Below are 27,538 nucleotides of genomic sequence, written 5' to 3'. Positions count from 1 at the left end.
TCCTACACTTGAACGCAATTCTGATACCATCCCCCAACAGGTTTGGGTTCGGTCCTAAAGATGGCCCCTCCTCCGACATTTCAGATGCCAGTCACAAGTCTGGGTTGTTACCTGTGCTTCTAAGTGACCAGCTACAGACTGGATATGCTAACAACCCGCTCTAATTCAGGATGCTAATCCCACGCTCAGGTGGCTTTCTGTACATCTGACTGACTAGCTATAGATCAGACACCCCCGCGACCCTCTTCTAGGATTCAATTAATTTGCTAGAATGGCTTCCAGAACTCAGGACATCCATTTACTCACGAGATCACGGGTTTATTATAAAAAGGTACAACTCAGAACCAGCCAGATGGATGAGAGGCACAGGCAAGACTGGGGAAAGGGCAGGGAGCTGCCATCTCCTCTCTGGGTGTGCCACTCTCCCAGCACCTCCACGTGTTCACCAACCCAGAAGTCTCTGACTCTCCCCCTTTGGGTTTTCACGGAGACTTCATTAGATAGGCATCACCGATTATATCATTAGCCATTGGTGACCGATTCAAGCTCTGGCCCCTTTCCCTCCCTAGAGGTTGAAGGGTGGAACTGAAAGTTCCAACCCACCAATCACATGGTTGGTTCCCCTGACAAGGAGCCCCTGTCCTTACTGTGAAGCCCAAAAGCCACCTCACTGACATAACAAAAGACACCTTCATTGCCTCTTGGCCACTTAACGAAATTTCAAGGACGAAGACCAGAATTATATTTCTTAATTATAAATCACAACGTTACATTGGACTACTTCCTTGATGACATCTATCAATGGCTCCCTCCTACCTCTACATGTCAACCATTAGCTATTGTCACTTTACCCCATTGTTCATCACGTCTCACTCTCCAAGTCTCTTGCCAGCACTCTGCTTCTGCTTTCTAGATTCCCTGCAGACACTTCCAGCATGCCCCAATCTGTTCTAACCCTGTGTTACTTTTTCCGAGGCCAATCCCTCCGCCAAAAATGTTTTCTCTACCTTATCCCCACTCCAAACCTAATAACCTCCCCCCCAATTCTAATGTTCAGTTCAAGGTCATCCCCTTTTTGAAAAATCCCCTGATCTCCCTCAGGAAGAGGAAACCACAGCCTGTTCGTGATTTTATGCCAACACTTACTATGCCGCCACGTGTGTGGGCTTTTGAAGGGTATGTATGGAGTTTGTCTTATTCATGTCGGTATCACCCACAGCAAATCAGGCCCCGGTGCATAGCATTCATCCGGCAAATGTCCCGTAAATAAATAAGTGAAAGGATAAACAAACAAAATGAAGTAACAAACGGAAAGCATGAGTGAATACGCATAGCATGAGTGCAGCATTTCCAATTTCAGAGCATGTGGGTTTTAATTAAACCATTTGATCCTGGGGTTTTCCCAGCAAACCCAGGCTCAGAGAGTTCGAGTGACGTGCCAGGTTAAAACACGGCAAAGTGAGGACTTGAACTCACATCTTCTGATGTCACGTCCAATGCCCCTTCTACACCAAACACTGTCATTATTAAAAATTGATGATTAAAAAAAAAAAGAACTAATGGTAGTTTATTAGAAAAAACCCCAATGTGGGATCTAGCTGAGAATGGGGCAAAGACAAAAAGAACAGAATTGATGGCTCTGTTGACAAGGAGAGTGGGAAAACCTAAATGTGGAGTGTCCAGCAACCCCTAGATGAACACGGGGGAACACGGTGGTGCTGGCTAGGCTCTCAGTTTGGGGAAATGATCATCAGAAATATACTGGAAACAGATTTTGCCAATTTCCTCATTTCACTGATGGCCAACCCCATTTCCTGCACTGCATTCCTTGCTACAACGGAAGTTTCAGCCCTTGGAGAGAAGCCGAGGGATTTCTGCAAATGTTTTCTCTTCAACAGATGGAGCAGAAACCGAGAAGCGTTACAAGGAAGATGGATCGGTGCGTCACATTTGCAACAATAAAAATACAGCAACGGTTAAAAGCGGTCCCAGTTAAATGGAAGTGGAAACCCAGGGTTAGCCTAAATCTTTTTTTAATTAAAAGTGAAGAAGAATTTCAAAGTTCTATTTCATCCCCTCGGAGCGTCAACACAGTGAATCTGGAATGTTTATGTGGCTTGGCTGGGTGTCAGACTGCTTGAGATTTATGTGGGTTCGGGTCACAGCCTGAGAAAAACCCTCAGCACAGGGAACTGTGAGGGCAAGTGCAGGCGAGAGAAATCACATGCACAGGAAAATGTGGGTTCAAATCCTAGCTCTGTTCCTGTGTGACTTCAAGAAAATCACGTAGCCCTGAGCGCCAGTCATGTCATCTGCAAAAGAGGAAAACGGGGCCTCTCCCTGAGACTTCCTGCAGGCTCTGGGTGAAATAATGGGAGCAGGGCATGGGAAAAATCATCTCTGAAGGTTTTACTCACCCTGCACCTGCCCAAGTGACCACACAGGAGCTTCCCATTACCTTAAGCGTCTGTATCATGAACATCTTTGGCATGCACTTCCTTTTCCTCCCTCTTCCTTTTAAGCCTGCTTTACCATCTAGATGAACATTCCACACATTCTGGTCTTGGGACACCTGACATGAACACACCTGGATGCTTTCCAAAAGATTTTGAAAAAAAAAAAAAAGCTCTCAGTGGTTAATAACTTGTGCTGAAGAATCCCTACAAAGCACGTAGCCATGTCAACACTGTGGATGACTTTATACTGGGCTGTCCATCCTGTACCCCAACAGCTCACACAATCCACATTCCCATGGCCCCCCAGACCAACCACACAGATGTCCTTTGCTGGATGATCACGGTTTTGATGGGTGCATACATATTCGCGACATACATATTCGTATGTTTACACATCCATGCATTTTAAGAAATGCGTATGAATAAAAGGAACGCATGCACCTCCACATGTCCATGAGCATACGGGTACGTGCGTGTGCACACACGTACATATATGCACACACATCCATACTCACACACCAGTACACTCAGACCAAAAACATGTAAACAAAATCTTTAACACAAAGACTCCATTTCAAATACCAGCCCTGATCACTTCAATTCTAAGAGCCTCAGTTGACACATGTTCAAAATAGAAACCTTAATACCTACAATAACTACTTAATCATTGTAAAATCAAATACATTACTGTCCATGAAAACACTTATTTCATTGTCAGAAACACTGTAGATGCTCAATGAACGTATGTCAAGAGCCACCTAATCATTTACAGATCTTACCTATTCAAGAAACATGCATGTCCACGTAACATTTATCCACATATGAAGGCACATAGGAACCCATGAATACACTGAAATGCAATTCATACGCATGTGAAAAACATCCAGACTCATGTTATGCAAGCAGCCCGTGTATGTATGTGCACATACACACACGTGCCCGTGTGTGCACATGCACACACACATACACACACAGCTTCCATGGTATAAAGCAAAAGAATCTACATTCTCTGCACTTCTTTAAGCCAGGTTTTTGCTGTACCTGTCAAAATATACTGCTGGATCTGAGGTCCTGTGAGAAAGTGTGGAGGAAACAATTACTACAAACAAAATGGATGCCAGGTTTTAAACAAAAAAAGTCTTGGCAATAGAAGCCAATACTTCAGAGAAAACATAAGCAAGGACACACATCAATGATAATTTGCCATGTGTATACAAGAGGCATCGCTGAGAAAAGACAGTAAGACCGGATGCCTGAAAGGCATAGCATGCCAAAGACTTTTCTAGAAACCTTATAGAAGTCCTATGAATCACCTATAGCTTGGACCCTCCTGAAGTTTACCATCCAAAACAAGAAGACCAACATTTAGGGGACGATTTTCTTTTTTATTAAATTTTTTTAAAATGTTTACTTATTTTTTGAGAGAGAGTATAAGCACAGGATGGTCAGAGAGAGAGTCACAGAATCCGAACTAGGCTCCAGGCTCCAGGCTCCAGGCTCCAGGCTCCAAGCTGTCAGCACAGAGCCTGATGCAGGGCTCGAATCCACAAACCAAGAGACCATGACCTGAGCCAAAGTCAGATCCTTAACCAACTGAGCCACCCAGGTGTCCCTAGGGGATGATTTTCTAAAAGGACACCACTGTTGAGTTTGGCCCACATGAATAATTATAGCAGGGATGGTCAGTAAGCAAAGACATGAATTCCTATTTTGCTTTGAGCTTTCTAAGAAGATAAGTGTTTGTCTTAGGTTACGGTAATGTCAATGATCACCCCCACCAAAAGCTTCTATAATGTTCAGAAACTCCATCTGTCTCTACCATCAGTGCCTCTTGGAAAATATAATCATCATTAGTGTTATTATGTATTGTATTTCCTTTATGGCCACCTTCTCCCTATACAAAGATTCTCAAGAACGTTTGTATTTTTCATTCTATATTCGTATTTTCCATGAATTGGGAAGGGGGGTGGACCAGATAACCGTAAAATGCCATTCTCTTCTAAAAGACTCTAATTTCATGATTCTACGATTTTGAAGATGCGGTGGTACTAACAGTTGATTTTCACATTCCATGAATATTACATTCTATGAGTCTAAGAGATTCTGGCACTAGGTTTTATTATTCTAAGATTCTCTGATTCCAAGGTTTGATAGATCCTAAAATTCTACAACCATGATTCTAAGATGCCAATATTCTAAGAATCTGACACTTTGAGCTTACAATCCCAAGCCACCATCACCTACGAATGTGACTACCAGACTCTTCCCCATGAGCCAAGCAGAACCTAAGCCAGGGTCCAAATCCCTGTACTTGAACGGAGAAGGCGAAGGGGTTGTGAATAGAAAGAAAAATGCCCATCTGAGACAAGAGTTTCTCAGACACATCTCAAGGCTTTCCAAACACCCCCCTTAGCTCAGTCTCCCCTCTTGACTCCATTCTATGGCCTACTTAGAGATGAAAATATTTACTGCTGGAATATAGATGCCATAGAGGCAAGACTCGGCCATTGCTTGCCTTTTTATCCCCCAGCATCTAGCACAAGGCCTGAACAAAGAAGCTCTCAATAAATATCATGTGCCTGAATGCGTCCGTTGGATTCACTGTAATATCCTTCGTCTTCCTTCTTGTCTACTGCCTCTGCCTTTATTTTATTTCAGGTCAACAGATGTTCCAGAAGTTTCCTTTAAAATCTACCAAGTTTAATAAGGGTGCATCAGGTAATACCAAATGAAGCCTAAGATTAGGCCCTTAGTTGAAAGGAAAATATTGAGTCTGATATTGGACCTCCTGCTTTATCCTGCTCATTTTTCTCCACCATCCTTCACGGTGTGTCGGAACTTCCGTGTACAATAATCACATACTCCTCATAGGAATCCAGTGACCTACAGATTATTACCTCCCTTTTACAGATGACAAGCCCAAGGCCAAGAACAACTTCCCAAAGGCCACACAATTAAAAGTGATCCAACCCACACTGTCTGGCTCCAAGCTCAGCGCTCCCTCCTTTACTCCATGACTGCCTTATAATGAATGTTCTTAGTCATAATAAAAATAACCACTTTACAAGACATCCAGAAAACCACTACCTGGACAGAAAGCCTCTACTTCCTGTCCCTGACTTTAACCCTGAATTCATCTTCTCCATCAACACCAATTCTCATTTCAAGATTCCTCATCATGGGGGGCCTACCACACCCAACTGTTCATTTCATTTTCAAGCCTTCTTTCCTCCTCTTGAGAGTGCTGTACATGACATGTGTTTATTTTTCAATTCAAGCAAATTAAACTTAATTTCGCTTTGAGACTTATTTTTTTAGAGAATCTCACAGCCCACGGTGAGATAATTGAGACCCCGCTGTTTCTGGAAACGCTATTTAGAGGGAGCAGGACTAGCTCCGGCCCAACCTTGGAGAAAGCCATCCTTACCCCTTCTCCCCTTTGTCACACACCACAGTATTTCTCCAATCTGTCCACTTCCTTAGCACTGCCTTATTCTAGAAGGTCATCCCTGTGTCATCTGAACCATAACCAGCCAAAGGGCCAGCAAACCCCCTCTCTCCACCTCTCACCCTCCTTCTTGTCTTAATCCCAGATCCGATCATGTCAATCCTTCAGAGTTGTCAACAATTTTCTAAACACATATTACTTAATATGAGTTCTAAAGCTTTATATGTTCCAGCCCTAGATTATTTCTCTAGCTTCACCCCCAAGCATATACTCCAGACACACTGAGCTACTTCCTGACCCACTGTCCACCAGGAATGCCTTTTCTCGGTCTAGCCAACTGGCTATTCCTTTGTGGCTCATGCAGACAGACCTCCCCTCCATTACCTAACATGCCCTGTATGTTCTAATTTCAGCAGCAGCTACTCTGTATTATCTCAGTTTGCACATCTGTTTCCTTATCAGACTGGCAGAGCTTTAGATCAGGAAAATGTCCTATTCATCACAGATGGTCCAGAATCTGGAACATAGTAACTCCTCAAAAAGAAATTTGTTTTGGGGAAAAAAAGGATAGTAAGGAAGCAGGAATAAACTAAAAGAGAGAGAAAGAAGAGAGTAAGGAAGGAAAGGAAAATAAAGCAAGAAAGTAAGATGATAAAGGCTGAGGGAAAGAAGGAAAAAAGGAAGGGAGGGAGGGAGGGAGGCAGGAAGGGAGGGAGGAAGGGAGGCAGGGAGGGAGGGAGGGAGGGAGGGAGGGAGGGAAGGAGAGACAAAAGGAGGGAATGGAGTTGGAAGGTGAAACATTAAATCTGGGAAACTTCCCTTCTTACTGTTCTTTATAGTAATGTTCTTAATATGACCATCATCCCTGAAATAATATAGACCATCAGAATTGCTTATAAAACATTTTTTCCATAGGGATAATCTGATTTTTCAATGGAAGATATATTTCTCTAGTGTAGGTTTCCTAAAACAAGCTACATAGAATTATGAATAAGAATTAAATGAAAAATATAGAACATTACAATTTTGTGGCCAAATAATATTGAGAAGGCTTGAATGGGCTGGCACTAAAATCTCCTTCGATCAAAAAACTTTGTCAGAACCTCAAATTTGCTTGTATCTCACCTAATTTCCAAGAAGAGGGTAGATCATGAAGCATCTCCCAAATTTATTTGACCACACAACACATTTTCCTTGGTGTTCTTGAAGAATTAGCACACCATGGAAAAGGACTTGATAATGTTCCAGTGGAATGACTGCTGTCTGGGAGTCAAGAATCTGGGGTTCTAGGTATAACATCCCTATTAATAAAGATTATGGTCTTTGCCATGACACTCCTCCAGCCAAAGCTTTAGTTTTCTTCTCTCAAATACAGAGGTAGCTTGGACACAACAGATTCTTCTGGCTCAGTTCTGACATTCAATGTTTCTGTGATTTGAAAGAAAAGAGAGAGAGGGAGAGAGACACATACACTTGGTGTCATGTCTCTGTGCCCCCATTTGCTCTACCTGGAATGTCCCCTTTGCCACTTCCACAAGGACAGACCCTGTCTCCAATGCTATCACATGTCCCAAGACTTTCCGGGCAACTTGAATTAGCATGCATTCACTCCCAAGGTTTCTTATGGAAACATTTCATTTCTATAAGAGGCTGCCTTAAATATAGCTCCTATTTTCTTTAATTCACTTAATCCATTGATGGCAATTATATGTGTCATATGATGTTATTCCAAAGGTGGCCAAGGCACCGTCTTACATGTACCTTCTGTTCCCACTAAGCCCTTGGGGATATGCCATAGTCCTCTACAGCCCCCCAAAGAGCTCAGGACAATGACTTCATCTAGAACAAAATCTGTCACATGTAAGTCCGCTTTAGAGACCGTTTGAGGTTTCAGCCAATGATGTCAAATCATTTTTTTTAAAACCTTGGAACTTCTCATTTAACTCTTATACAAAAAAAGTAATAAAGCAACGCAGATAAAGCCGCTGCTTTGTGCATGGCAAGGTGACCGCCAACCTCACCTGTTCTATGACTCCTACTCCCACGGTGGGCCTCCTTACCCAAAATTAAAAATGACGATGGAGTCAGAACTCAAGTCTTCTGATTCCAAGATGGCAGCCACTAAATCCATGCTTTCCAAATCGTGGTACCCAAAGTACAACCAGCACATCCAATGATTCTAGGTGATACACAGGTGGTAAGCTTTTCTTCTAAGGATGTAATAGCTACTTTAACATCCATTAGAGTGTATAAATCATTTATCTAATCTTTGGTTTTTACAAGTAGCACTGCTCAGGCTAAGGCCACATAAAAAGAGGGGGAAAAAAACCTGAGCGTATTTAAATGTGATTTTGGACAAGTGACTAAGAAATTTAGCAAACTCTGCATTAAAGCATGTGCCTCTGCCCTTCTTCCTACCAAAAACTCCTCACCGATCCCCCCACATCCTACTACTTAAAATTTTAATTACCCAAGGAACGCACGTTCATTAAAGAAGTATTAGGCAACACTGGTAAGCATGAACGAGGGACTGAAATTCACTCACAATCTATGACCCAAAGATAACCACTCAAACATCAGGGTGCACCTGACACAATAGCATGCCATACGTAATATGTTTTACCTTATATATATTTTTAACATAATGGCTCGCCACAAATCTATCCACGTCAATAAATGAGATCATGAGTGCCATATACTGAGCGCTGGAGGCATATTGCTGAATACTTTACATGCGTGATGTTTGAGCCTCACAGCAAAACTACCAGGGAGGTAGCACAGTTAGCTCCGTTTTAGAGATCGCGTTCCCTGTCTGCATTCCACTTTCTAACTTAAAAAGGTGCTCCTCTACCGTCATCCTTAGTGACTGTAGATATTCCATTACACGGTCTGTTCTGTTGTTCTTTTCCTTTTATCCCAAACACTCCATAAAGTTCCTTCTTCCCATATCTGTGCACATATAACTAGCTCACTTCTTAGAATGGGGAATTTCTTAAAATGGAAGGATTTGCACCTTGTTTTTAAAAAGAGGGACGCCTGGGGCGCCCGGATGGCTCAGTTGGTTGGGCATCCGACTTCGGCTCAGGTCATGATCTCACAGTTCGTAGGTTCGGGCCCCGCGTCAGGCTCTGTGCTGACAGCTCAGAGCCTGGAGCCTCCTTCAGATTCTGTGTCTCCCTCTCTGCCCCTCCCCCACTTGTGCTCCTTCTCTCTCTCTGCCTCTCAAAAATAAAGACAAATAATAAAAGTAAATAAATAAATAAAATGACAAAGAAAAAGAGGGACAACTTCGGCTCAGGTCAAGATCTCACCGTTCGCATTCGTGAGTTCAAGCCCCGCTTTTGGGCTCTCTGCTGTCAGCACGGAGCCTGCTTTGGATCCTCTGTCTCCCTCTCTCTGCCCCTCCTCCATGTGTGGTCTCTCTCTCTCTCTCTCTCAAAAATAAACATTTTAGCATACATTAAAAATATTTTTAAGAAATAAATAAAAATCAAACAAAATAAAAAGAGGGACCGAGATGGAGATAATGGTAGCAATGGAGATGGAAATACAGATCTGCTTGCTCCCTGGCCCATCTCCTCTTCCCCCTCTTCTCCTCCTTGATCACCTCACTGCAGCTGGTTTCCTTCCTGTGCCTTCAGCTCACCAGGCCCAGTGCTACCTCAGCAACTATACTCTTCTGCTCTCTCTTGCCAGAATGTTCTTCCCCCAGACATCCATCTGGCTATCTCTCTCGCTTCCTACAGATCTCTGCTCTAATGTCTGTATTTCAATGAAGGCTTCCCTTCTTCACTACCTGAAACAGTGTGCCCTCTTCTGCCCAGCCACCCTCCATCTAGAATACACCAACCTCCATCTGACACACTACACGTTCACTTGCTTATCTATTTATACGCTTCTCCCTCAAGAGAACGTCAGCTCCGAGAAGGCAGGGGCAAGTCAGCTGTGTCCGCTGCTGTATTACGAGCTCCTAGGACAGTGCTTGGCACAGAGTAAGTGCTCAGTGAATGACGTCTGTTTGCTTGTTTAAAAGAAAGATTAAAAGCCACATTTTATCAAGGATATATTCATATAGATTTCCACCAATGTTACAGAACAGTGTCTTGTTCCCTGCCTTCTTGCCAAGACTAGATGCTGTCATTTAAAAAAAAAAAAAAAAAGGCCATTTGGGAGCACCTGGGTGGTTCAGTTGGCTAAGTGTATGACTCTTGATCTCGGCTCAGGTCATGATCTCACAGTTTGGCAGACTGAGCCCCACGTTGGGTTCTGCACTGACAGCATGGAGCCTGCTTGGGATTATTTCTCCTTCTCTCTCTGCACCACCCCCCACTCTCTCAAGATAAATAAACAAATAATTTTAAAAACAGCCATTTTGATGATGCTTTATGGTACCACATTACTATTTCCATTATTTGATTGCTGGAGAACCTGAATATTTTGGCTTTTTAAATGGGTTCATTGGCCATGCGTGTTCCCCATTCCATTTTTAGCTGTAAGTTCCACCCCCAGATCACATTCTGACAGTAGATGGCCTTATGATAGTATCTGGGCTCATGTTCTATTAATAAGGAAGGAAAAATCTGCTTTGGACATTTCCCGCTGTATCTGTTGTTTTTCTCCTCAATACCAATATTCCTTTCTTATACGTGTGTGTGTGTGTGTGTGTGTGTGTGTGTGTGTAAAGAGAGAGCTCTCCATATGTATGTATGTATGTATGTATATACATATACATATATATACATACACACACACACATATATACACATATACATATATATGCCATTTCTCTTGCAGCATCTGGCTATAAAAATCCATACCACTTCGACCCTGCTATTTCCCGAGATGCTTTTAAAAGTGCTACTGTTTCCAGAGGTGGCTTTGGTGATTTTATTCCCAAGAAAAGTAACATTTTGGTTCTTGGCTCTGCCTCAGAGCTAGAAAGTAGCTCTCCTACGACTCCTGTTCCTGGTCTGAGCAGCATTTGAACTCTCACAACTTAACGGTACAAATAAACACACTAAGCTAAGGTTTCCTGCTGAGGCATTGTGAAGTTAAATTACTATTTTAAGAGGCTATGAAGTTGGCAGCCAGAAAGCACTGGAAGAGTGGAAGATATTCACGATGCTGACAGATAAAGAAGGAGAGAAAGCAAAATGCAGGTTATTAAGGAGATTTAAGAAGCCTCCCTCCAGTGACGCCATTTATAACATCTCCTGGAACTTGCAAGATAGATGCCTTTCTCATTTAGGAGTCTGCAAGACCGGGATTGAGGGCAGGGCCCGCGTGACAGAATGGTAGAAGATTTGCGACAACAGACCTGGCCTAAGACAATAGAGACAAAGCAGCAATAATCAGCCTTGATTTTGGGAGGCCACCAAGCCACTAAGGGCTGGACAATGCCTTCAACGGGTAGGTGGAGAGAGGGCAGTTCAATGAAAGGATGTTAACGCTCAGCATCTGCTGATGATACAGGCTTGAGACCCGGTGCTATCATTTATTGTATATCTCAGAGCAAGTCCTTTTGCCTCTGAGTCACAAGGTCCTCATCTGGAAAATGGGGAGAATAAACACAACTTTAGAGCGAGACTGTAAAGGCTGAAGGAAATAAAACACGTTAAGACATATAAGCACTTGGTGAAACTCATGATAAAAATGAGGAAGAAGGGAAACCAAGAGGACGGGTAGGATTAATATGGTTCACACAAGAGCATGAAGCATGCTGTCAGTCACGCTCTCCCACAGGCATGTGCTGAACGCTTGGTCACATAGCTTAGAAAACCAAATCAAGGGGTGCCTGGGTGGCTCAGCCAGTTAAGCATCCGACTTCAGCTCAGGTCACGATCTCCTGGTCCGTGAGTTCGAGCCCCGCGTCGGGCTCTGGGCTGATGGCTCAGAGCCTGGAGCCTGTTTCCGATTCTGTGTCTCCCTCTCTCTCTGCCCCTCCCCCGTTCATGCTCTGTCTCTCTCTGTCCTAAAAATAAATAAACGTTGAAAAAAAAAAAAAAAAAAGAAAACCAAATCAAGACGTGTAAGGACACAGACTGCAGGGGTAGGGTACTAGAACCAACTCAGATACAGTTTGGCGTTAAAGAGGAAAACGTTTGTATGTAAAAAAGTGACAGAAAATTGATCTGGACTCTAAGTTGATTTTCAGCTCTGATGGCCAATGATCCTATATCTACATCTGATGTCTGATCCACAGTAACATAGAGATTCAAAAAAAATCTGCCTCAGCCATTTTAATTTTATTATTATTGGGTTGTGGTTTTTTTTTTTTTTTTTTTTTTGAGAAAGAGAGAGAGAGAGAGAGAGCTTGTGAGCAGAGGAGAGGGATAGAGGAGGGTGGAGAGAGAAAGAATTTTAAGCAGGTTCCACACCCAGTGAGGAGCTCACCACGGGGCTTCATCTCATGACCGTGAGATCATGACCTGAGCCAAGATCAAGCATCGGGACACTTAACCAACTGAGTCACCCAGGCGCCCCAGTCATTTTATTTCTATATCCTTCCGTGCCTTTCCCTACACTCTCCGTCTCTCCCCTACTGTTGGCATCGCATTGCCACTTTGAGGGAGGGGGACTGGTAAAAATGATTGAGCAAGCTCATTTGCAAGGTAGTGCTTTGAACCTGGTAATAATCTCTGTGCTCCAGAGCACCCCCAGTTAAAGAACACACCTAGAGGCATGGGCAACATTTAATCTAATGCAGCAGTGGATAGCAATAATAACAAGTAATAATAGCTAGCGTTTGTATAATGTGGATGATCTGTCAGCCGTTGCTCAAAGCGCTTATCATATGGACTCATTAAAACCCACAATATCTCTATGAGGCGTCAGCATGGTCCTCTTCATCGGGTAGAGGAGGAAACTGGCACCGGAACGTTAGGTCATCCGGCCAAGGTCACAGTGCTAGCCAGTGGCAAAGCTGGAGTTCAAACTCCAGCATCCACCCTTTCACCCACTACACTTTTACATCAGACAGAAGCAGCCCAAGGCCTCCACACATCATTGATTCCACGTGTGGCCTTGGACAAGCGGCATCACCATGCTGTGCCCCAGTTTCCTCCTCTCTAGAACAAGGACAATAGCACCTAGGCACGAGTTTGTTGAGGTTATTCAACAAGGTATCTGTATCACGTTCTCATTATAGCACAAAGAATATACAACATCCTTGGCACATACACTTTCCCCTCCAAGAACAGCTTGGTCGTGGTGACATTTCGGCCACCTCTAAATATTGTGGGTGAAGATCCTTCCAGAATCCCCTCAAGTCCCATCCTGTGTTCTGCCTACACGTATAATCCCACCATCAGAAACAGGGGGCGAACGCAGGTGAATCCGTGGCTGAACTAGTAATGTTTTCAGGAATCCTTCAATGGACACTGAATTATGCTGTCCTGTTAATATGCATTTGTTGTTTTTTTTTTATTTTTTTTAACGTTTATTTATTTTTGAGACAGAGAGAGACAGAGCATGAATGCGGGAGGGTCAGAGAGAGAGGGAGACACAGAATCGGAAGCAGGCTCCAGGCTCCGAGCCATCAGCCCAGAGCCCGATGCGGGGCTCGAACTCATGGACCGCGAGATCGTAACCTGAGTCAAAGTCAGATGCTTAACCGACTGAGCCACCCAGGCGCCCCAATATGCATTTGAAATAAAGTTCTTTAGGACCCCTCTCAGCCCTCCTTGCCTCGGCCATCTCTGGCAATGGCATTTGATGAGGACAGCTTCATCTCAAAGAGTCTTGCCTCCCACATTTGTCTCAGCAGAAAAACCATATTACCACCCCCTGCCAGGTAATCTATTTTTTTATCTTTCTCCTACATTCCTACATTTCTTTTTTTTTTAATTTATTTCTTTTTTATTTCTTTATTTTTTTTTTGAGAGAGAAAGAGTGTGAGCAGTGGAGGGGCGGAGGGAGAGAGAGAGAGAGAGAGAGAGAGAGAGAGAGAATCCCCAGCAGGCTCCATGCCCAGCGCCAGACATGGGGCTTGATCTCATTACCCGTGAGATCATGACCTGAGCCCAAATCAAGGGTCGGATGGCTAACCCACCGAGCCACCCAGGCGCCCGTGATTTTCTTTTTTTAATGGCCCTTTTGCTTTGTGCATATGTTTTTTTAGAGTACCGGCCAAGACTCCTCACAGGTCCTCTGCCTCTCACGTGCCCATAGACTCAGAGCCTATCAAATCCCATAAGAAATTTAGCTTATCCACTACCACGCAAACTGAATGAAACGTACTTGCTTAAGGCAGAGGTCTCTGTCTCAGCTCTCGGAATGCTCTTCCAGGTTAACCTTTGGGTTTCTGTCCACAGCCCACCAGAATCTCCTCAACTTTTGGGGATTGCTAAGTCCCAGAACGGAGACGTGTGAACCGACCGCTCGGAAGCGATCATGTATCCTAGATGTCTGCCCTTCCTCTACCCGAATCAGCTTACAATCTGTAACTCGGCTGCTCCGCATTACCCCCAGGATCCATTATTTCTCATCGAGGTTCCCACGGGCTCATTTGCAGGACCTGTGAAAGGCTCGATGAATTATATCTCCGGGCCAGTATTGGGTTAACCCTTACAAAGGGTTCTAGCTGTTCGGATGAGCCATTTACTTGGAGCCCCGTCGCTTCGACCTTTGCAGTTTAGACAAAAACGATTTCATCTTGCCTTTGTTAATTGCCTTATGAATCTACCTCCTCACCGGAGGGGGGATACAGTCTCCTAGCTTCTCTCAAAGAGACCCCGGCATCGTTGGATACATCTCTGCACCCGGTGAGAAAATCTCCACACACTGAGAACAAGAGTTGTTCAGAATGATGTATTTTGTGTCTGCACCGGGTTTCTGTTCCCACGCGTGTCCTCCACTGGGTAGCAGACAGGCCCAGTAATTTAACCCTCTTAACTTTCTCAGACCCAGTCCTGTCCAATCTATTCTCCGCAAGGCCACCTGCAATCTCTGAAACATAGTTCCTTTGAGACACAAAGATCCCCTTCACCCTCATAGGAAAAAAAAAAGAAATTAATTTCACATTTCCTCAGCCTCATTATCTTCTTAATTGTCTTCTTGGCCCCCCTCAGTAGCAAGGACTGTCTATGGATTTCTAGGCAGCCTTTTTAGGCCACTGTGTTCCAGGAGGACAGTGGGTTTCATGCTACCACTGAATCACTCTGATATTAAGGGTCACCATGGTGGTGTATCTATCCCATTCATCCACCGTGGACTGAGTCACAGTCAGTGCTCTGAGGTATGACTTCTTTTTGATTTGCTTATTTTTGAGAAGATCTCTAAACATTATGATGAAGTACGGCCATCATGTGCATCTCTCCGTGCTTGTGCAAGAACTTTGTCATGCGTTATTTCATTGAGCTGGGGGAAATCCCTCGGTGAGACAGGCCACCGTTTGGTCCTTTCCAACTGGCAGCAGGCAAGCCCAGAGAGGGGAAGATATGTCCTTAGGGTGCTCCAGAAACACAGCGATAGGAGCTGGGACTAGAATTGGGTGCCCCGAGCCCATGTGCTCTGACTGTATGAAATTGAAAATGAATGGAGATATAAAATGAAGAGGTATGGTCTCATCTCCAGACCTTTTAGTCACTGCCATCTTTCTCCTCCTCCCCCCCACCACAACCACCATCATATGATCTAATCTTCACCTTCCCCGAACTCTCATAAAACTGCTGAAATGAGAGTTGTCGGTCTACCATGAACGATCATTATGGATCTGCAGATCTCCTCTGTTCGATTGCCAGCCCCTGCCAGGATTCATCACCATATCTACCAGGCCATTTTGTCCAGGGTCTTTCCCAGCCAAGATATGCAATAAAGATTTGGTGATCCAAAATGACTCTGGCTTTCATTTGGTTTTACCAGACTTCATTTCAATTACCCTCTCTCTAGGTGTTCATTCTCTTCCTCTTTTTCTGTCTATTTCCCCCTCTCCAATTCTCCCCATCCCTTTAGAGCTGGGTATGTCCAGAGGGTGCAGCACCCAGGGCAGGACTAGAAATGAAGAGCAGAACTTAATGAAATGATGGACTAAAAATGGACAACATGAGGGGCGCCTGGGTGGCTCAGTCGGTTAAGCATCATACTGTTGATTTTGGCTCGGGTCATGATCTCAGGGTGATGAGATCGAGCCCCACGTTGGGCTCTGCACTGAGCATGGGGCCTGCTTAGGATTCTCTCTCTCTCTCTCTCTCTCTCTGTCTCTCTCTCTCCCTCCCTCTCCTCCCTCTACCTCTCTCCTGTGCACACATGTGTATGTTTCTGTTTTCTCTCTCAAAGACAAAAAAGGGACAGGATGGAAACCTGTTGAGGGTACCTGACGCTGAGTTTCTATCAGTCTCCACACTCTTCGCATTGCAGTTCTCAGGCTGTCCACTCCCCAAGCAGGGCCATTTTGAGGGAGAGGGTATTTCTAGACTCTTTATTCCCGCATCTTTTAGAAGACCTTTTGACCTAGTCCCTAAGTCCCTCTCTTATTTCCATCTCATGACATTCTCCTTCTCGTTGGAAAGCTCCAGCCACACGATCACTTGGATCTGCTAAGCTTCCACGTGGCTAGTGACTTCATCTTTGCTGTCTCTGCCACATGGCTGGCTTCCCCTCGCTTAAACCAGTCTAATGTCACGCCTTCGGAGAAGTCTCTCCCGACTACCCTATCTAAAGCTACACCATCCACATTCCTTTCTAGCCTCTTGCCCCAAATTATTTGCATGACATTTACTACTACGTGAAATGATTTTGCTCATCTCTTTGTTTACCATTTATTACCCGTCTCTTCCCACGGGACTACGAGCTCCACGAAAAAAAGGGACCATGCTTGTGCTACATTACTCATGTCCATAGCTGTGCCATTCAGTCCATTAGCTACTCATCACAAACAGCTACTGACATTAAAATTAAAATTAGATTAAATCAAAAACTCAGTCCATCAGTAACACTAGCCACATTTCAAGCGCTCAGCAGTCACATGTGCTTAGCGGCTACCGTAATGCGTAGCACAGAGAACACATCCATTACCTAAGAAAGTTCTGCTTGGTAGCACTGGTCTAGAGCAATGCTTGAGAAATGGCTGTCACCTAATAAATATTTGTTGAAAAAATGAAGGATTCAATGTCCCTTTTAATCCTCACTCAATTTTCGGTCACCCTCCCCCTTTTTGGGCTTCTAAACTCTGTAAGTGTGATCCACTAGAGAATGCCCAGAGAACAACACTGAGCTTGGTGTTGCAGGATCCAGGGCTGTGGAAACAGGCCCTTCTGGTCTGAAGAAGAATATCTGTGGTGACATGATGATGCTTCCACGATATGGGAAGAACTGAGATTAGAAGACACTTATACTTGTGTCATATGATTTGAGAGACTTACGATAAAAGGCAGATTTAGGGTCACAGTGAGAACACATCCCAACAAAGCTCTCCCAATACAACACAGGTTGGTTTGTGAGATAGTGACTTCACTGTTGCTAAAAGTGCTAAAAATGAGACTGAGTGGACATGTGTTATGAGTATTCCAAAAGGGATTCTTGATTCTTGAGTAAGGAGAAAGATCTGGTTATTCAGAAACCTTAGAACACTAAGATTCGTTGATCAAATGATTCCATGAGTCCTTCATAACATCAATTTCAAAGGGTCAATACTATGCTCTCAGCTATACTGGAATCTGCTGAACAACCCAGTCCTGTTGGTCATCCACAACGGTTACCATTCACTCAGTGGCCCCCAAGAAAGAGTAGAGGTGCCGAAGCAAGAAGGAGTCAGGTTCCACTTCTGGCTGTGCTGGTCGTGTGACCTTGGGCAAGGGACCTAGCCAGCATGAGTTTCACCTTCTTCTTCTGTAAAAGGACTGTATCTGCCTCACTGGGTGGAAAGGAAGATTGAATGAGAAGAAAACTAAAGACCCTGGAACACAGTAGGGCAATGTTTATTCCAAGTAGGACATAATTTCATCCATCTGTATCATCGATATCCCTATATTGATAGAATAGGTAGCATGATTTGAAACCATGATTGTATTGCTTTGTGAGAACATGAAACGATTATCAGAAAGAGAAAGAATAAGAGAGAGAGAGAGAGAGAGAGAGAGAGAGAGAGAAGGATGACAGCTATAACTGAGCCTAGCCTCAAATGCCATAGCAAACATTTACAGAGCAACTACTATGTGTCAGTCCCTGGAGATAAAAGAAAATATTCCTACTAAGACCCTGTTGAAGAGACATATATCCGCAGAGTTACAAAACAAGGCAAACAGGGATAGAAGCTAAAATAGAGTTTCAGGCAAAATTATATGAATGAACAGGGGAGAAAGATTTATTCCAAAATAAGATTTGGGGAAGACTTCTTGGCAGGGTCATTTGAGCTGGATGTTAAAAAGTGGAGGCTGAAGCTGAGGGATGGAGGAGAGAAACATAAAAGTGCTCCTTGCAGATGGGGTTAGCATGGAAAACATGAGGGGGGATTATCTGGAGGATGACATTTGAAATCTGTCCTCTTCACACGACCCCCATCTTGTCTTTAATATGATTACCAGAAGTCCAGCGGCCAATTTATTAATCTTTGGATTTTAGCAAGGGGAACGCAGGGAGAGAAGGGCGGGTTATGTCTAACCTTAGTGGCCTATTCGGGTGATAAGTACTCATGATTTCACCTAAGGAATTGGGAGGGGGCAAGCTAGAGGGTGTCAAACAGAAAATGTCTCTTCACACAACCAAAGGCTCTTCCAGAAAAACGGAAGACTTTGTGGTCAACAGCATAAACACCTGCAAGCACGAAGACATTTTATTTGGACTGACCAGGGGAGAAGGGTTTTTAAAGTCCCCACCTGTACCATTTCGAATGTATTCATTGCAGCCTGAGCTGGGCCATGGAAACTCAACGGGGGCCCAACAGCTGATTTGGAATCTCTGAGCCAGTTCTCCTTGGTTGAAATGGAGTCACAGCTCCCCCTTCTGGGAGCTAAAGTGCCATCCAGCCTCGGAAAAGCCTGTGTGGAAAGGCTCTATTGCAGATGGGCCTGAAACCCCCATGTTTTTCTCAGTGCTCGCCTGCACCCCAAAATGAGCATCTAGGACTCTGGGAGCACTTTTGCGTGGGCTTGGCTCTGACTTCTCAAGAGCCTATCCTTCACAGGGATTTACATTTCCCCTTCTCTGGGATGATGAGTCCCAAGTCTTTGTGTGGGTGATGCCTTTATACAGGGGAACACAATTCGGTGCGGAGGTTGAAATTCCCTTTTGGGGACTATAGCAAGGAGGAAAGGTTTCTAAATCTGCATGTGCACATGTGTGTATGAGTGCACGTACACACGTGTGCTTGGACGTGTTCCTGTGACTGCAGTATGCATAACTGTATAGGGCAAGATTCTCATTAATATAAAGAAATTAATTTGCCTGAAGTATTTGCATTGGTAGATGGGTATACACTTAACTCTGGAAGGCCAAGAATTCCTTAATAAAGAACTCAGGTACAGTCTGATGCTCTGTTGGATTCTGTCCACCAGTCATAGTCAGTATTGGGTCCCTGCCTGTGTGTAATTCTCTGAAGCCACCGGAGAAGGAATGGATGGTGTGTGTGTGTGTGTGTGTGTGTGTCTGTGTGTGTGTCTGTGTGTGTATCTGACAGTCTGTCTCTCTGTCTAGTGGGGAGAGTGACTGAGGCATTGGATCCTTTCTCTCCGGGGTCATGTTTATAGATGGAGCACCTCTGAAATGAGAAGTTTGAAGACAGGAGACAGTGATTGTCTTGGGTGGGAGCACAGTGGCCGGTTGGGACTAGGGAGCAATACATAGTCCCCGGGCAGTACGGTGAAGTGGAAAGGACATCGATCTGGGTGTCAGGCAGACACCCGTCATAGGTTCTAGCCCTGGGCATACCACGAACTTGCTAGAGAATGCTGTGGAATTCTCATCCCCTCTCCGGGCCACAAGTCCTGCCTGTCTGCTCTTTAATATTCCTTCCAGCTTTAACTGTCACTGAATTGAAAAAGAAATAAAACGAGAGTGGATCCTAACACAGGGTGTCCTCCTCTGACTTTACATCCCCACACAAAATGAACCAGGGGGGCCCTGCTCTGACATGAGTTTCCTGAAGCAGATTCCTTGTGGCCCCGTGAGGGCTGCAGCCTGAGGTACAAGTGCCTGCAGGCAGCACGGTCACCCACCCGCCAGGGCAGGTCCTTGCAAACACATGTTTGCTTTTATCTTGCCCCAGAAGCTACACGCGCGTGCACATATGCACATACACACACACACACACACACACACACACACCCCTATCATTTTTAAAACACAATTATATTTCTACTTTTCTTTTCCCCAAAAGGTCTTTTCAGTGGCTCCTTGCCAGCTGGGGTAGACGAGGGGCCGTCCCAGCATCTCAGCCCTTGTCCTCCACTAGCCTCCATGCCTGGCGGCAGAACGGCTGCCTCTTACCTTGGGAAAGTAACAGCTGCCGAGTCTGGAAGCCATGCTAACAGCAGTAAAACTCAGCATTTTTGCTGAGTAGGGCAAGCCTTTAAGAGGCAGCCGGGAATCAAATCAATGGCTGGCCCCAGAGTCCAAACCCAGCAGGACCTAGCCAGGGTGGCCAGGGGACTTACCAAGAGAGCCTCCTGGGAGGTGGAGGAAAGAGGAAAGAGACACCTGACCCAAACTGTCTTCCTTACTGACATTCTCCCCACCGCCGCCACCGCGCCCCCCCCCCCACCCGTGCCCTTGGCAGTATTTTGGAGCCTAGCAAGAGATGTGAGGTGCAAATCGATAGCAGTTTAAGTCAATTACGGCCACATTCTGCCATGAATTCCCCACCCACAACCATTCCCACATTGTGGATCTCCCTCAGCACTGAAACACACACACGCGCACACACACACGCGCACACACGCACACACGCACACACAATCTCTCTGCTCTCCCATCTTCCTCCTAACTCCAGTGGAGCCATAAGGAGGCACAGTTTATGAAGAGATTCTCTTGGGGCTTCCCAAGCCTTTCTGAAATGGGGAAGGGAAGCAGGGATCTCTTAGGGAAGTGCCCCATCCATCTCCTTCCACGTTACCCACAGCTGCCCCCATATGAAATTTTCCCTGTGATCCTGTGTAACTATGATGGATGAGCAGGTCTCTGAGGACTCTCCTCCTTTCCCTTTAGGGGGATACATGCAAACTTGCTCAGATCATCCCCAAAAGCACCAGTACCAGGAGGCGCTGTCCTGCTGTTATGATTACACATGGAGAGGCATGGTAGACTCTACCCCAGACTTGCCAAGCCCCAGATAAGGAGCCCACCGCTGACTTCTCTCTCTGTCACCCACTACCCAGTGACTCCAAATTCCCATCAGAATCCTGGAGCCTGCCCAGTGTGGAATTTAAAGTGACAGCATGTCATTGCCTCAGGGTTTGGCCATTTCTCTTTCATATTAAACGATGAGTCCAAGTCTACCAGGTCTCCAACGTTTGGAGGAATTTTCCTTCCACGGTATCAATATTGGGGTAAATAAGGTGCTGTCCTTATCCCTGGAATGCTCCCCAAAACCCAAGCCCAGAGCGCCAAGAAGAAGTCCACAGCGGGTCTCCCGATGGCTACGTGATCCTATAGAAAGGATCCCATTCCATGTAAGCTGGAAAGACCTAATTAAAAAGACACACAAGTGCACACATACAAACACATACGTACAAACATGCACACACACATCGTGCCTTAAGTAGGTTATAGGACCTCTCTTTACCTCCTCCCCGACACACACACACACACACACACACACAGAGCACAGCACAGCACAAACACGCATCAAACGCAAACGACGCTGCACACGCAAACACACACTAGCACCACATCAAGTTCCCACCACGGTACACACGTCGGGAGCGCGCGGGGAGCACACACACCACTTACTAAAATCCGCATTTAACCCCTTGCGCCCCAGAAAGCAGAGCCCTCCCCCTCCAAGGAACCTGAGAGGACTTGGAGGCGGCTGGGCGGCCGACGGAAGAGACGAAGGGTGACGGGAGGGGGAGGGGAGGGGCGGGCGGGGGCGCCCCGAATGCGGTCCGGGGCCGTCTCCAAGGGCAGCGGGGCTGGCGGGCGCTGCGCCCGGCGCCGCCTTACCTGGAGTCAATGTCCGTCTTTGGCGGAGAGCTGCGGGAGGACGCTTTTTATTCGGCTCGGTGGGAAGTTGGGAGAGCCCTGCGTCCAGCTCGCATACCGGGAACGGCGCGGGGACTGCAGGCGTGGGGGTACCTGGCTCCTAGCAGCCTGGCTCATACTCAGCCGTAAAGTCCCCTCCGCAGGTCCCGAGGACAGGCATGAATCCCGGCTCCGGAAGGCGGTCACTACTCCCTCAGCCTCCCGGCTCTCTCGCTCTCGCTTTGCTCTCTGGCTCGCTCGCCCGCTCCCTCGCTCCCTCGCTCGCTCGCTCGCTCGCTCGTTCGCCTGCGCTTTCCTCCTCCCCCCTCCCCGCGCCAGATCAGTTCACAGCCGTGGGGACCGGGAGCGAGGCGGCCAGCGAATGGAGAGGGAAGTCCAAGTGCGCCGCGGTCTCCGGGCGGGGAGCAGTGGAGGCCGGGCTACGCGGGAGGAGGGACTTACCCGGCGACGGGCGAAAATGAATGGGGGAGCGGCTGCCGGGGGCGGGGAGGGAGGAGCCTAAAGCCAGGGTTTATTCTGAGGAGTGTTTTGTACATCTTTAGGCGGAGGAGGAGAAGGGAGAGGAGGAGAGAAAAAAGGCCTTCTCCGAGGGAGGGGCGGCCTGGGTGGGCTGAGGCTGAGCCACTGGGGAGTCCAGTGGGTCTGGGGATAGGGTGGCGTGTCTCCGTGTATGAGCGCCCAAAGGGACTTTGTGATGTGTGTGTGTGTGTGTGTGTGTGCGCAAACCCTGCGTCGTGGTGTTTCTAAGCGTGTCTGTAGCTGTGTGCGTCGCGAGTTATATGAGTTTTTCCGGGTATGCGGGTGCTAGTGCGTCTGTGTGTATCTATTCGAGTGTGGTTTTGTCTGGGGGGGTGACTGTGTGGGTCCGTGTGTATCCGTGTGCCTCTGTATGCCTGTTTAAGACTGTTTGTTTCTCTGTATGTGTAGGCATGAGCCCCACGGAACCTCCCAGAATTAAGCAAGTGCTTCTCGGAGCAAGAAGCTGATAGGACGCAAAGTTCTCTAGATACAATCAGAGAAGGTATGGGGGCGAAGGCATTAATACAGAGACCCAAAGACTCCGAATTTAGCCTGAGGTACAGGCTGGGGTTGCTGACGTGGGGCCTCTCCCTGAAGCAGCAAAGGCCAGTACACGATCTAAATTCTCACGCAGCGCATATTCTCTATGTTTGCTTACTTTGCTTCTTTTTATTTTTTTTTAATTAAAAAATACCAGCAATGGAGATTGCTAGTTCCTGGAAGCTTAGGCAAGGATAGGTAGCGTCAGTGAAGCTACCAGATGGAGGGGCAGAGAGTAATAAGGAAAAGGTGATGAAAAATTTAAAGGAAACTAGATTCGGTAAAAGTGTCAGCTCCCGCAGGTTAGAATCCTGTCTATGATCCTGGCCAAATTAGTTACCTCTTAAACCTTAATTTCCCATCTGTGTATTCGAATAATATAACTGCCTATCTAGCATGTTTGGTGTAAGATTTAAATGAGTTAATTTATGTGAAAAACACTTAGAATACTCCCTGACACCTTGTGAGTGCCTAAAGCATGCTATCTGTGATTATTATTGTTATTGTTATCATGTTAGGATTATTCAAAGAGTGTTAGGAAAGAGACATGATAACTAGGGAGGTCCAGAAGGGTCTAGGAGCTCGTGAATTAGAAGTCTTGAAACAAAATGGAAGAGAAATTCTGGAGTGAGGAATTGAGAACTTGAGAAGAAATATTTAACTGGCAAAGGGGGAAAGAAAAAGAGAGGAGGAGAAAGTGCCCTAATCCGAATGAGCTCCAGCCTCAACAGTGCAGGACTGAAAAAAGGGGGCACAGAAGAGGGGAGCGGTAGCCTGTCCAAATCTCTCCGCGATGTCTCCTCCTCCACGCTAATTCAAAGGACACGCATTCAGCACCACGGACAGCTCTCCAGCCACTGACCAAGGGAGCGCTTTCTCTGTACCTGGTGGAAGAAAACTTGTTCTGCTTGAACAATTTTTTCCTTCCCTAGGTTTGTGGCCCAGGTTCAGATCCTGGGCAGTGGTTCCCAAGACAGTTCTGTCTTTGATTCGAACCACAAAGAAAAACACTTGCAACACACACTGCATTTCCCGTCCATTTCAGTGTGAAGCTTCAGGTGGCTCTCTATCTCCTATCCCTTCCTGCTTCATTCTTTTGTTTCTTCTCCCTCTCTCTCTCCCCCCATCCCTTCTTTTATTCTTTCTTCCCTTTCCCTCTGTTTTTCCATCAGTCTTCAGCTCAGATATGCCTCCTTGAGTGAGAGTAGGCAACAGCAGCCCTTCTGGGAATGCAGTTCTGAAATCAGTCTGAAACAACCTCGTTAGGCAGCTTCAGAGGACAACCGAAGAACAGACTGATTCCTCGTAGCTATTCTCTTCTAATCAATCTCCCAAGATGGGTTGTGGTCCAGATGCCTTAGAAAGAGGGGATGTAACACTCTGGAACATTTTCCCATCTTCCTCTCCTCCACTTCACATAGTTAATATTTCCCTCAGGGAGCACAGATCTCTCCCCAGATCCAACCACTGTCAGACAGGGAGAAAGAGAAGATTTTTTTCTTCTTCTTCTTCTTTTTTTTTTTTTTTTTACTTTTCCATGCACAAGGCATTTCATTTGGGTCTTCCATAAATCATCTTGTATAATTCACAAAATGCTATGAGGTATGAGCTAGGTAATATGACCCCATTTTTACGTCATAGGAAATTGGAGCTTGGAAAATGTGAGTAGCATGCCAAGGTATAGCTAGCGAGTCAGTGATGGAGTCAGGAATTCCACACCCAGATCTAAGTCCAAACTCTTCACCGTGTCCTCTGGAAATAATGCGGGAAGCCTTGGGGTGATTGGAAGAGCTCAGAATTTAATGGGGTCACCACAACAAAGCCTAAGTATCAACTGAAATGGCTGAGACCATTGCATTTTCTCTACCAATGGAGTATTTATCAATTCTTGTCCCTGGAGGAGGAGGAGGTGAAGGCTTTTCAGGGGCAGATTTAAAACTCACCCGAGCCTTATGATTTCTGAGTTTTGACTAAAACTCCAACCTTTCCAGGTCTTAGTTCATTTGCATTTGGCTATGTTTAGCTTCCCTGTTTCTATGAAGAAAGGCTAAAAGGGCCATTTAAAAAAAAGTCTCCAAAGACTCCTTGGCCATCAGAAAAGTTCTCAGTGCAAGGCATTCCTAATGACTTATGGAGAAAGCAATCGGAACCATATGGATAACATTTCTACAGAAATACACACGGGTGGGAAAAGGTTTAGAGGCCAAAAATATATTTCTTTTTTTTCTTCTTTGCCAAAGAAAGAACATTTAAGGCAGCTTGAGATATGTGAGAAATGTCTTGTTCTTTCTTTGGGGTGGGTGTTGGTGAGCAGCTGTTTGCTATTTCCACTAAATTTACCAAGGGCTTGCATGGGGAAGAGGTGCCAAAGCATTAGGGTAGACTTAAGAAAGAACTTCCTGTCTGTAGATCTTGGTTGCTACTAGAATGAAACCATTTTCCAAGGACATTTAATGTGACAATGTGATGGTTTCTTTTTAGTCTTCCCAGCATGGTGATTTGATAAGCAATGGATCATATTTTTAGAGTTGCAGACCCTTTTTAGAACCTCACATTGCCATGGGCCCTCTCTCTCTTATGAAAAGTATACTTACAAAAGTGCCCACAAAATTTGTCATTGAATTTCCTAGAATCTCTTCTCACCATTCTCTTTTAAAGATGTCTACACCAGGACCCCCGCTTTAGAACCTCTCAAGTAGATAAATTTTCTGGTCTCCAGCCTGACCTTAGATCTCATAGGTTGTTGCTTCATTTAGGTTTGAGCTGAAGAAATTGGAAAGGGGAAACCAAAAAGTAGGTAAACAACCTTTTCCAGGAATAGACGAGAAATATAGATAAATGTTCCATGATGAAATGGAGGTTCCACTTCCCCCTCCTTAAATAAAGATAAGATTTAAACCTATTTGTCCAGGACTCGGAGCCACCTGCCGCTGCCTCAAAAGCTTAAGTTTACTACTTCTGTCAAATCTCAAAGGAGTTAAAATCCCTTAATCTGGGGTGCTTTGGGTTCAGAACTGACGGAACAACTCCAGAAAGAAGCCCACGTTTGTTAAGTGCCGACTGAAGGTGAGGTTGTGTAAAGGATTCAGAAATAAATATCTTTTCTGGTCTCTGTTTTCTAAAAGTCTGAAGTCCATTGCCAAGCCATACTTATCCCTAAATAATCACAATGCACCATAGAATGTTGCTGGCGTATGCAGGGTCTATGGGAAATGTTGCAAGAGAAAAGAGGAGAGAAAGTTTGCCACTGCATCGGGCATAATATTTTGCACCCATCGAGAGCTATTTTTACTTTGTTTTAAAAACAGTTGTATTAATAAGAACTAATATTTATTGAGTGATTACTATGTATGAGCAACATTGAAGCCTTCCACGTCTCCCATCTAGGTGTTTATGAGCATGTTCTCATTGAATAAAAATGCCACGTGCCATTTGGTGGGCTCCCTCCCTCCCCTCCCCCTTTTGTTCTCCCTCTCTCTCCCTCCCTCCCCCATCTCTTTCTTTCCCTCTCTATCTCCCTCTCTCTCTGTCTCTCAACTCTCTCTCTCTCTCTCTCTCTCTCTCTCTCCAGCAATGCTTCACTTTGCGTGACCAAATCTGACCCGTTCTTAAATATTTAGTTTACCTGCCATATCCTCTATCGATTCAATTAGGGTAAAACAAATTTTACCATGAACTGTACAAGGCTGTGCATGATCTTTCTCCTTAATATCATGTCTCCCCCTTCATTCCAACCACACTGACCCCCTTCCAATTACTAGAGTTTACAACTTTTTTTTTAATGCCCCTTGGACTTTGTGCTAGCCGATTCCTCTGTCAGAAGCCACTTCCCATTACTAGCCAAGCTCTGCTTGTTCTCTAAGTAACAGGGTAAATGTCACTTCCCAGACCCTAGACTAAGGCAGGTCCCCTCCTACCAGGTCTCTCACAACTCGTAACGTGTCCTTCATAACGTGTATCATCATTGTGTTTAAAGTTATGGGTGATATTTTTAAATGCATGTTTCCTGAGCTAGAACTAAAAATTACAAGCACAAAGGATATCTTCATGATGGGATCTTGGCACATAAAAATATAGTGAACATGCATTAACCATGCCCTATGTCCCAGGAGCCACTCTGTGTGCTTCACAAATATCCTTTCTTTTAATCCTTCAAACTGTCTTTAATATCCATATTATTCATCTGATCATAACCCCCATTTTAAGATGAGGTAAAGTGAGAAGGTTAAACACATTGCCCAATATCACATAACAGAGCCAGGAGTCAAACCCAAGCTACCCTGCTACAGACACCAGGCCCATAGTCCTTGGGCTACCTGGCCTTTTATATGGGAGGGGACCATTATGCATTTATCGAGTAAATAGGAGTTCGGGAGTTCTTCCTAAGCCCGTCAATCTTTAGCTATCTTGATACTCTTTACTTTCTGCCTTTGATGCTTAT

At 45.3% G+C, this 27,538-nt stretch overlaps 1 protein-coding gene across 1 annotated transcript in view; it reads right to left on the bottom strand.

The window, feature by feature from the left end:
- The window catches only part of BRINP1 (BMP/retinoic acid inducible neural specific 1), a 175,495-nt gene extending 153,424 nt beyond the window's left edge, over nucleotides 1-22,071 (bottom strand). Inside the window, exon 1 of the mRNA XM_047830438.1 lies at nucleotides 22,000-22,071. The gene's annotated coding sequence lies outside the window, so the exon portion shown is untranslated. The remainder of the gene's footprint in view (nucleotides 1-21,999) is intronic.
- Between the last annotated feature and the right edge of the window lie 5,467 nt (nucleotides 22,072-27,538).

Source organism: Prionailurus viverrinus, chromosome D4 (genome assembly GCF_022837055.1).
Source record: "Prionailurus viverrinus isolate Anna chromosome D4, UM_Priviv_1.0, whole genome shotgun sequence".
NCBI lineage: Eukaryota > Metazoa > Chordata > Mammalia > Carnivora > Felidae > Prionailurus > Prionailurus viverrinus.
This window is presented reverse-complemented; position numbering and strand designations above follow the sequence as displayed.